Source organism: Elgaria multicarinata, chromosome 19 (assembly GCF_023053635.1).
Source record: "Elgaria multicarinata webbii isolate HBS135686 ecotype San Diego chromosome 19, rElgMul1.1.pri, whole genome shotgun sequence".
Classification (NCBI taxonomy): domain Eukaryota; kingdom Metazoa; phylum Chordata; class Lepidosauria; order Squamata; family Anguidae; genus Elgaria; species Elgaria multicarinata.
Window position 1 is genome coordinate 16,267,741 of NC_086189.1, and position 9,704 is coordinate 16,277,444.

At 48.2% G+C, this 9,704-nt stretch overlaps 1 protein-coding gene across 1 annotated transcript in view; it reads right to left on the minus strand.

Moving 5' to 3' along the window:
• Positions 1-9,333: 9,333 nt before the first annotated feature.
• Positions 9,334-9,704, minus strand: part of RAPGEF1 (Rap guanine nucleotide exchange factor 1) — a 290,356-nt gene continuing 289,985 nt past the window's right edge. Inside the window, exon 27 of the transcript XR_010026312.1 lies at positions 9,334-9,343. The gene's annotated coding sequence lies outside the window, so the exon portion shown is untranslated. The remainder of the gene's footprint in view (positions 9,344-9,704) is intronic.

Genomic DNA, 9,704 nt, shown 5'->3' on the forward strand with positions numbered 1-9,704 from the left:
AGACCTGAGAGAGTTCTTTCAGCGTGGCCGGTTTGATTCTGTGAAATGAGTGTTTTGCGGGGGCATCGCGTTCAGAGCCCAGACCTCGCCTTTGCCGTGTCCTCGATTCCTTGGCCCTGTGAATTGTCTCTGAGCCTTCCTCAGTTGGCCTCTTGTAATATGGGTCTCGGAGCAGAAAACGGTGGGTTCAGAAAAGCGGTTTTGTGTTTCGGAGTCGAGAACACGCACGCATTGAGGTGTTCTTGAGCACGTTAGGAAGTTGGTGGTTTGTGACTGGCCACACCCGCCATGGCAACCATTTTGTGAGAGCACCCACGGCGCTCTCTCGAAATTCCAAATGTGTCTACTAGCCAGAAAGGGTTAGGGGATCCCTGCCATAAGCGATATCGCAAGCGTCGTCTTGAAATACGGGACCGGTACATTTTGAGTATGGGCTAGAACAGGTGGGGGGGGGGGTGTGCGTGAGAGAGAGAATGAGAATGAATGAAAATATCTCGCCAGGCCTTATTATACTCCTTCAAGCCCTCTCCGCACTCTGTTATAAAAATAGACGTTGGCTCCTCTCAAGTTGTTGACCTCAACATTCTTTGCATTGATTGTCCAACGCATCGGCCTGATGCCCCACCTAGCAGAGGGCTCTTGTCGGCTGTGCTCTCCCAGTGATCCCGTGGAGGCCGCTTCCTCTGGCTGGCGCACGGAGCCATTTTGGTTTGTTGCAAAGGAGGGCGAGGAGTGATGGGAGCCATTGTAATCTCTCTCTTTTGCTCTCACATACATTCTCTCTCTCTCTCTCTCTCTCTCTCTCTCTCTCTCACACACACACACACACACACAGAGGTATTCTCTCTCACACACACACACCTCTCTCTGACACCCCCATTTTTCTCTCTCTCTCTCTTTGACACCCCTTAACACTCTCTCACGCACACACACATGTACATACACCTCCTCTCTCTCTCTGACATCCCCTATCTCTCTCTCTTTGACACCCCTTAACAGTCTCTCTCTCTCTTACACACACACACACCCCTTCTCTCTCTCTCTGACACCCCTATCTTTCTCTCTTTGACACCCCTTAACTCACTCACTCTCTCTCTCTCTCTCTCTCACACACACACACACACACACACACACGTGTAAACACACACTTCGTGTGTCTCTCTCTCTGACACCCCCATCTTTCTCTCTCTTTGACACCCCTTAACTCTCTCTCACACACACACACACATGTACACACACCTTCTCTCTCTTTGACACCTATTCTCTCTCGCACACACACTCACACTCATTCTCACTCACTCACGCACACATCCTTCTAGGGTGAGGAGGCCCTCAGCAGATGCCTGACACCCTTTGACACTGTTCAGTATCAATGAAAGCGAGCCCTGTCTACGGACGCTCGTCCGTGTGGGGGCTTTCCGGGTGCCATTGGCAAGTCAGCGCTCCCCATTGTGAGGAAAACTACCCCACCTGTCCAGCCGCTTCTCCTTAAGGCTGTGCATTGCGCCACCCCGAGGGCCGTGGCAAAGAGGCACCTTGCGGGTGGAGTGCACAGCCCCACATGTATTTTACTCTTATAGGCCGAGACGCCCCGCCAACAACAGCATCCTTAAAGACACTCACCCACTTACACTTTTATTTCAGTCCCTTTCCCAGCTGCACAGCAAAATATTTGGCAGTGCGGGGTCCGGAACTGCATTTTTAGATGCTGCAAAACAGAGTCTAGAGTTCCTCGTTTTTATAGCTGCCTCCCCAAAGCATTCCACTTGGGCAGCTGCTCCGTCGTCTCTCCGTCTGCCCAGGGTCTAGTTTTCAGCAAACAGGTGCTCAGGATAGTGCGGGGTGTGTGTGTATGAATTTCCAGTTAAGCATCTTTGGCACGCAAGGCCAAACGGGTGCTGCAGGTTCATCCAGGCGTGAGCAACCTGTCCCCTCTGAAAGCTTTCAGATCCATCCCTGGGATCTCCAACTCGAAGAGGAGGTCAGAAGCTCAGATTCCCCGGATGACCCCGCCCAGGCCCCCAGGCCCCGCCTATGCCCCCTGACCACCAGTCGCTTGCGGTGTCTGGCATTTGTGTAGTTTTCTCCCATTCTAAAAGATTGAAAAGCTTCTCCTGAGTTACAGCAAGAGCTTTAAGCTGTCGCCTGTTGTCATTTTTGGTGAGGTTCCACCGTTGGCTCCGCCCACCAAGGGAATGCGCCTTCCCTCAGGATAGTTTACTGTTTGATTGCCTTTCCTCATTTGATTTCCGCTAAACCAAACGCGTTGCCCTCCAGGTGAGAGTGATCCTTTACAGTCCTTTATTTCAAGGGATGTCCGATCCAAGTCTGGTTTAAAGTTAAATAACTCTCAGAAGGGAGAATAAAGACAGATGCCTTGGAAATGCCCATCAACCAGGGCAACCAGGATGATCAGGGGTCTGGAAACAGAGCCCTATGAAGAGAGACTGAAAGAACTGGGCATGTTTGGCCTGGAGAAGAGAAGATGGAGGGGAGACCTGAGAGCACTCTTCAAATACTTAAAAGGTTGTCACACAGAGGAGGGCCAGGATCTCTTCTCCATCCTCCCAGAGTGCAGGACGCGGAATAACGGGCTCAAGTTAAAGGAAGCCAGATTCCAGCTGGACATCAGGAAAAACTTCCTGACTGTTAGAGCAGTGCGACAATGGAATCAGTGACCTAGGGAGGTGGTGGGCTTTCCCACACTGGAGGCCTTCAAGAGGCAGCTGGACAAGCATCTGTCGGGGATGCTTTAGGGTGGATTCCTGCATTGAGCAGGGGGTTGGACTCGATGGCCTTGTAGGCCCCTTCCAATTCTGCTATTCTATGATTCTATGAACAGGTAGCACCTGACCCACCTAGTCACCGTCTTCCCACTAAGGTGAGACGTATTGGATTTCTTCTTAAATTAGAGTACTCCTTTCTCAATTCAGATCGATCAATCTAAGTTCGCGTTGGGAAATCTCTGTTTTTCCCTGCCCTCCCTCTGCCCCTCAGGTAATGTTTAAGTGGCCACGGTATTAAATGTGAGACGTGATTTGACCCGAAATATCTCTGTGAGATGCTGTGGGTCAAGCCTTTAAAGCTTTCTCAGCACTGCACAAAGATTAAGAGCTGCTCTACGTGAGTGATTTATTGCATGCTCGTGGTTGGCCACTCACAGTAGTTTGCAGGTCCTTTACATGACGCCATCAATCTCCAGGATGTCTCCCCTGCCTTCCCTCGGTAATCTCGCTTTTTAAAGATCAGAGATAACGCACTATTTAAAATGATCGCCGGGTATCGCGAGATATCCCTCAGTGTGTAATGTCGGCATTGTGCTGCAATACAGCCACTAGATGGTGCTGTTTCATTGAACTTTATGGAGCATTACTGAGAGGGGAAGTTACCGTCTAAAGGTACCCATAGTAAATGCAGAAAGACCCTAGAAGAAGAAAACCTAGTAAGGTTGCGGAGGGTTTCCCCTAATGTAGAGACGCTCTAAGAAACCAACTCAATCCCTGCCCTACAGGCATGAAATCAAGTAGATGCACCCTAAAAAGGAGAAAGCAGTGGGGAGGGAAGAGGAAATAAAGTACTTTCAGGCACCCATTGTTCATTGTTCTATCAGTGATAAATGACCAGTATCATCTTCTTGAGAGGAAGATGCTAATAAAGCATCATAAATACATTTTATAAACAGGCAGAAAAAAGAGCAGTCGATGAGAAATCAGAAGGGCAAATCTTTGAACTGGGCAGACACACATAAGCACACCTTTTTCTTTTAGACCCCAAACAATAATCCGCTATTCTGTGGCCAGCAGACTCAAACCTCATTGAACTGTCATCGTCGTTGTCCGTCCCCCCCCCCCCGCCGCCCCAAAGATTCTACATCTGCACACCTTGGCATCAGTGGAGGCTGGTGGCTCCGAATTTGGTGGGGCTGTAAATCATAGAACAGTAGAGTTGGAAGGAGCCTAAAAGGCCATCGAGTCCAACCCACTGCTCAATGCAGGAATCCATTCGGTGTTTCAGCCAGAACTCTAAGGCAGTGATTCAAGAGGCAAAACCCTAGAATAGGTAGCTGCTTTAGGGTTCTGGCTCATTCTTACTGCAACCCAGAATGGTTTTGCACCCCCCACCTAAATCAAAGCCACCCGCCTCCACGGCTTGGGGTTACCCCAACCTTCCCCTTCTGTGTGAATGGCACTGTTTTTTCTACATGGAGGAAGAGTTTGCTATTAGTTTCTACTATTAATAAAACTAACATATCACAGGAACTAGGGCGTTAGTATGGACATGGGTGCGTCACCTATGGAATGTAAGAATCTGATTCTATATGGCTGAAGATCCGGCCGTTCTGTGGAAGTAGACGTGTTTCAGGGCTGAGAGAGAGAGAGAGAACAATGCATGGAATCTCTGAGCCCTTGTCTAAATGAGCATCTATTTATAAAGCCGCTAGGAAGGGTCACGCAAGTAGCCGGCGACCTGAGTTGCATCACACCCTCTCTCTTAGCAGCTGCTGACAGCTGCCAGATAGCAATGTCAAATCTCCAGAGCCCGCTGGAAAGGAGGATGCCACGACAGGACGCCACCTCTCTCCCAGCGCCGGATTTAGGAACAAGCCGAGTAAGCCATGGCTTGGGGGGGTGGGTGGTCTCTAAATATGTTTGGCGATAACTAAGATGAAATTGCTTCGGCTGAAATATGCGGGAAGGTCTGGTGTGAATTACAGCAGAGTTGCCTTATATAGAGAAAGCACGGCAACGCAGCATTTGGTACTGGAGGCAAGAAGCGCACACTAGGGGCAGTTTCAAAGAAGTTCAAATCAATTTAACTTATTAGTTCTTTTAAATACATCTTCAGAGAAGGCTATCTAGGACTGCCTAACTAGAGCACTCCCTAACACTGTGTGGAACCCTTTCGTTTCCCTTCCAATTATAATGTAATGTACCTTTTCCCCTTTATTTTTACGGTATGGGGCCTCTGAATTTTTATGGCTTAGGGCCTCAACATGCTCTCACTGTCTCCCCGCGGCTTCCCCCCACCAGATCATCCCAATGCGTGTATGCACGGGTCAACCTTAGAAGACAGTCCAGAACACTCCATCAGTGCAGAATAAAGCCATGAAGCCTGCTTCCTGGGCTTAGCCGTTTCGAACATATTTTTTCCATTGCCACATCAGCCACACTGGTTGCCAATCAGTTGCCAATTGGTTTCTGGGCCTGATTCAGAGTGTGAGCATTGCCCATGAAAACTCTAAACCATTGAGGATCAAGGAGTAGGGAGCTATCAGGAAAAAAAGCCTTCTCCGTAGTGGCCCCTCGCCTGCAGAACGGAGATCCGCCTTCCTCTTCTTTTAAGCAAGCATTGAATCTTTAATCCATTGCTCTCGCTATTAGTTTTACTGCTGGCTGTTATATTTTTAATGCCGTGTTGTTTTGGATGTTATCTTCCTGGTTTGGGTTTGGGGTTGTTATTTTTAATGACTGTCAACCACTTTGAAGGCTTTTGCTACACAATTATGCAGGGTGCAGAGAAAGATAATACTCAGAATACTAGAACCCGGTGGGGTCATCCTGTGAAGCTGATTGGAGAGGTTCAGAACCGATTAAACGAGGCGTGCAGTTGAACTACGGCATTCGCTACCACATGGTGTGGGGATGGCCGCAACTCTGGATGGCTTTAAAAGGGGGTTGGATCAATTCCTGAAGGAGAAGGCTTTCAATGACTATGAGTCCCGATGCTTACGGGCTACCTCCAGCATCAGAGCAGTAAGCCTATGTACATCAGTTGCTGGGGAACATGGGTGGGAGGGTGCTGTTGCCGTGCCCTGGTCGACAGCTCGTTGGCCACTGTGTGAACACAGTGCTGGACTAGATGGACCCTTGGTCTGATCCAGCATGGCTATCTTGTTTTTATGCCAGTTGAGTGATAGACAAAATAAAAGCCTTGTTGATCTATGATGGAATGTCCCTCTGTACATGCAAATCTGCCCGCTCCTAGAAAACCAGCACGTCAGGGAAATGTTTATCCTTGACATTCATTTTCTATGTGGAGGGATTTTTGTCCGCTGTATGAAGGAGCATTTCGTTCCATGAACACCAACCTGTACCCTGCAGGTACATCCCAGATACAGGTGAGCCATCTAAGAATTCCAGGTGGATCCCACCAGGTGACACCCTCCAGCCCCATCTGCCATGTCAGAACTCACTGCACCGTTATTTTCAATTATTATATTAGTAGTAGCATTACTAACATAATAATTTTAAGCCCTTTTTACTTACCCCTCTGTGCATTTTTTTTTTAAAAAAAAATCCAATCACTTCAAACATTTGTCTTTTGAAAATTCCGTTTTATTCTTTTGTTTTTTGTGTTGGTTTTTTTAAAAGCAAAGGCGTTGCTTTTTTCTTTTTTCTTTTTTAAATACCTCTTTTTCAGTGTCCCGGCTCTGTACATTAAAAAACACGACGACAACATTTTCACAGTATTTTTGCAAAGACCAAAAGACAGTTCTTATTGCTGCAACACACACACACACAGGTTCCAGGCACGACGTTGATCAAGGAAATAGTTCTAGCCATCTCTCGCCCCTGTCCCACTCCTGGTGCCCCGCCCTGCCCTCTCATGCCCCCTTTTTTTGGGGGGGGGGCTAAATAAGCCTTCTTTTCTCATTCCCAGTTGGTTTCCTTGGTCTTTTTCGGGGTGAAGAGGTACTGTACTTAACAGGTACCTGTAACAGCTGAGAGCCACAAATCAAAGGTTTCGGTCACAGTGTCGTAGTGCGAGAGGGATGCACGTGTGTGTATCTTACAAGTACAGAGGATGCTTTTCTCCTAGGATGTTACCCTGACTGGCGTTGAAGATGGTTGCAGTGGAAACGATTCCAGCCGCTCTTCTTCCGTTCCATCTCGGTGTTTGACCTTGCCACTGTTCGTTGGACTGTCCCCGACTCAAGTTACAAAAGGTGTGCCCTCCAAAGGCTTAGGACTACAATTCCCATTGGCTCTGCTGCCCAGGGCTCACAGGACTTGGCGTCCTACACTTCTGGAGGACACCGGCTTGGGGGACGATTGCTCTAAGGAGTTATCTTACATCAGCGATGGGGGAAGAGGGGTCGTCCAAATGTTGTTGGACTACAGCCCCCATTGTCCCTGGCCATTGGCCATGCTGGCAGGAGCTGATGGGAGTTGAAGGGTGTCTGACAACATCTGGACCGAGACTGGTTCCCCCAATTCAGCTGTATTCTGATGGGCGCTGTCCATTGTGCACATATAACTGAACATACCCAGGACAATTTGTGTTAAGTTCTCTAGCAGTGCAGTCGTAAATGTTGAAGCGCGGACACCCACCATGACCGTCTCCATAGCCACGCCCCCAAGGAGAGAGGAGAGTCCAAAATTGCAGGCAGCGGTGTCGATCCACATCCGCAAACATTCACAAGCCATTTTTGTCTCTACCAGGAGGTCTTTGGGAAATGGCTCATTCCAAACCAAGCACCCAAAAACACTTCCCATTCCAACAAGGGACAGTAGATACACTGCTACTGGGGAAATTAATTTTTTTCCCAGCCCGCCCCCCCCATACGATGAGGATAGCAGCTAAGCTCAGAGCAGACAGGGAAGTCCGAGGAGAGGCAGCAGATGACGTCAGCGTCCCTGCTAATAAAAAAGTGCCGGGGCAGCGTCCCTGTGAGCCCTTCCTCGACAACGCCACTGCTGTTCTCTGATGCGAAAATAGCTCAGAGCAGAGAAGGGCGAGAAAATTGAAGTCAGGAGAAACAGTCAGAATGCCAAAGGAGCAAGTGGGGTTTTTTTTGGGGGGGGGGTGGATCAGGAGGGAGACTGACTTGTGACGCCGTCTCCCCTCCCAAAACTACCCCTGCGCTTTTATTTATTTTCTTCTGACAGTCATTTAGCAGCACGTTAACCTACCTCCACACAGCAAAATGGCGGATGTTGTCACACTGGGAAGGCGGGTACGGTGGAGGTGCCGAGTTTAGAATTAAACCGGTCGCTGAGTCTCGACATTCTTTTGATTTCCCACAATGCCTTGGCCTAGCATTCCCCTGGGGGGATTGTGGGGAATTTCCCACAATCCTTCCGAAAGATAAAAAGTTGGTCGAACGTGGCAAATTGCAACCGTGCAATTTCAAACAGTCGTAATTGACGCTCGCGTCTCTTTCCATCAATAACTTACTTCACAGCTATCCAGTTTTGCACAAACAGTTTCAGCTGGGAGTAGATTATTCCTGCTCCTGTTTTACCCGTTACGTGGCCTGGGGATTGCCGGGGATGGGTGGGAGAGACAGCTACCCTATATCCCCCTAACGAGTGATAGAGAGTAGAGGAAGTTTGACTTTTCAAGAAGACATTCCTGGTAATTCTTTCCGCCTGAAAGGCCAAAAGCCGGTCAATTCCCATGAACAATTTGCACCATCTCTTCTAAGCTCTACAAGGAAACCGCGGATAAACTACCTTAGGGTTCTCCAACAGTAATTTCACACGCAGATCTACTCCTGGATTAGTGCAAACCTGATAGCAGCACCAGGAGCCAGACAGCGGTAACCGCAGCAATTGGTTCTACCGCCAAACAGTGCAGACGCATCGCTACTAGAGAACTAATATTTTCAGAAAACAAAGAGTGTGCATTTTCTCATTCCACATTTTGAGCAGGGGGCAGGAGGAATGGCTACCTCCTTTTTACATTTTCAACTGAGCCTTATGCCTTCCTGGGTTTCCACCTTCCTGATGAAAAAGGGACCACATAACGCCCCAAATCCTGAGTGATTCATGTTGCAGGTTTGCTGTCCTGTATTGTTAGAAGGGAAAACAACTTTCCATCCCTGGGAATGCCAGGAAGAAACCATGTAGGGGCGCGGGTTTTGAAAAAAAAAAACTAATTTCCTTTCCCCCTCACCCACCTTTAAAATGTTTCATCCCGTCTCCCCCCGCCCACCTTGAAATGAATGTGCTAACGCAATTCTTGTGTTTCTCAATCTGGGTCGGCCTCCTAAAGGAAATGATGGGTGTGAAGGCTGAGAAGTAAAGTCACGTCACTTCCTGTGTACAATGCTATGGCAGCCAGGATTTCCCATCTAGAAGCTGTGAGCTGTGAATGTTCGGCAGCCACTTTCTCATCCTCACTTCTAGAAAGAAAGCCAAATACCCATCACCCAGGCATAACATTGCACTCCCATTTAGCCTATAGATAACTACTTAGGGGGAGACTCAAAATACAGATCCCCCCATACACACACATCTGGCATAGGTTGCTACCACACCAGAGCCCCTCGGTGCTCTTGAAGTAATGCTTTTCCGCAAGTACCTGGAAGCAGAATTTAAAACAGCGGTTCAGTGCAGCACTTCATATCGCCCAGCCGTGCCATTCCACACGGCCAAGATCCTTCTATAACATTCACTCAGAAGGCAATCCAGTTCATCAAAGATCCCTTCCAGTGTTAATTAAAAGCTTCCCACTTGCAGGTTTGCCCCGTCATTTTACAACAGGGAAGATTAATGATGAAGAAGCCCTATGTTGTCAGTTTCTGTTCCTGTGAACAGTAGAGTGAGTGGAAAGGGAGATTTAACTACTGATTTAACCACTGATTCTCTGCCATTATTTTCTTACTGTTTTCACATAGAAAAATAGTACTGCCTAATTTACCAGGTACAAATAAAAAGAAAATATCAGAGGAAATCAATACTTAAAGTCTCTCTCCGACC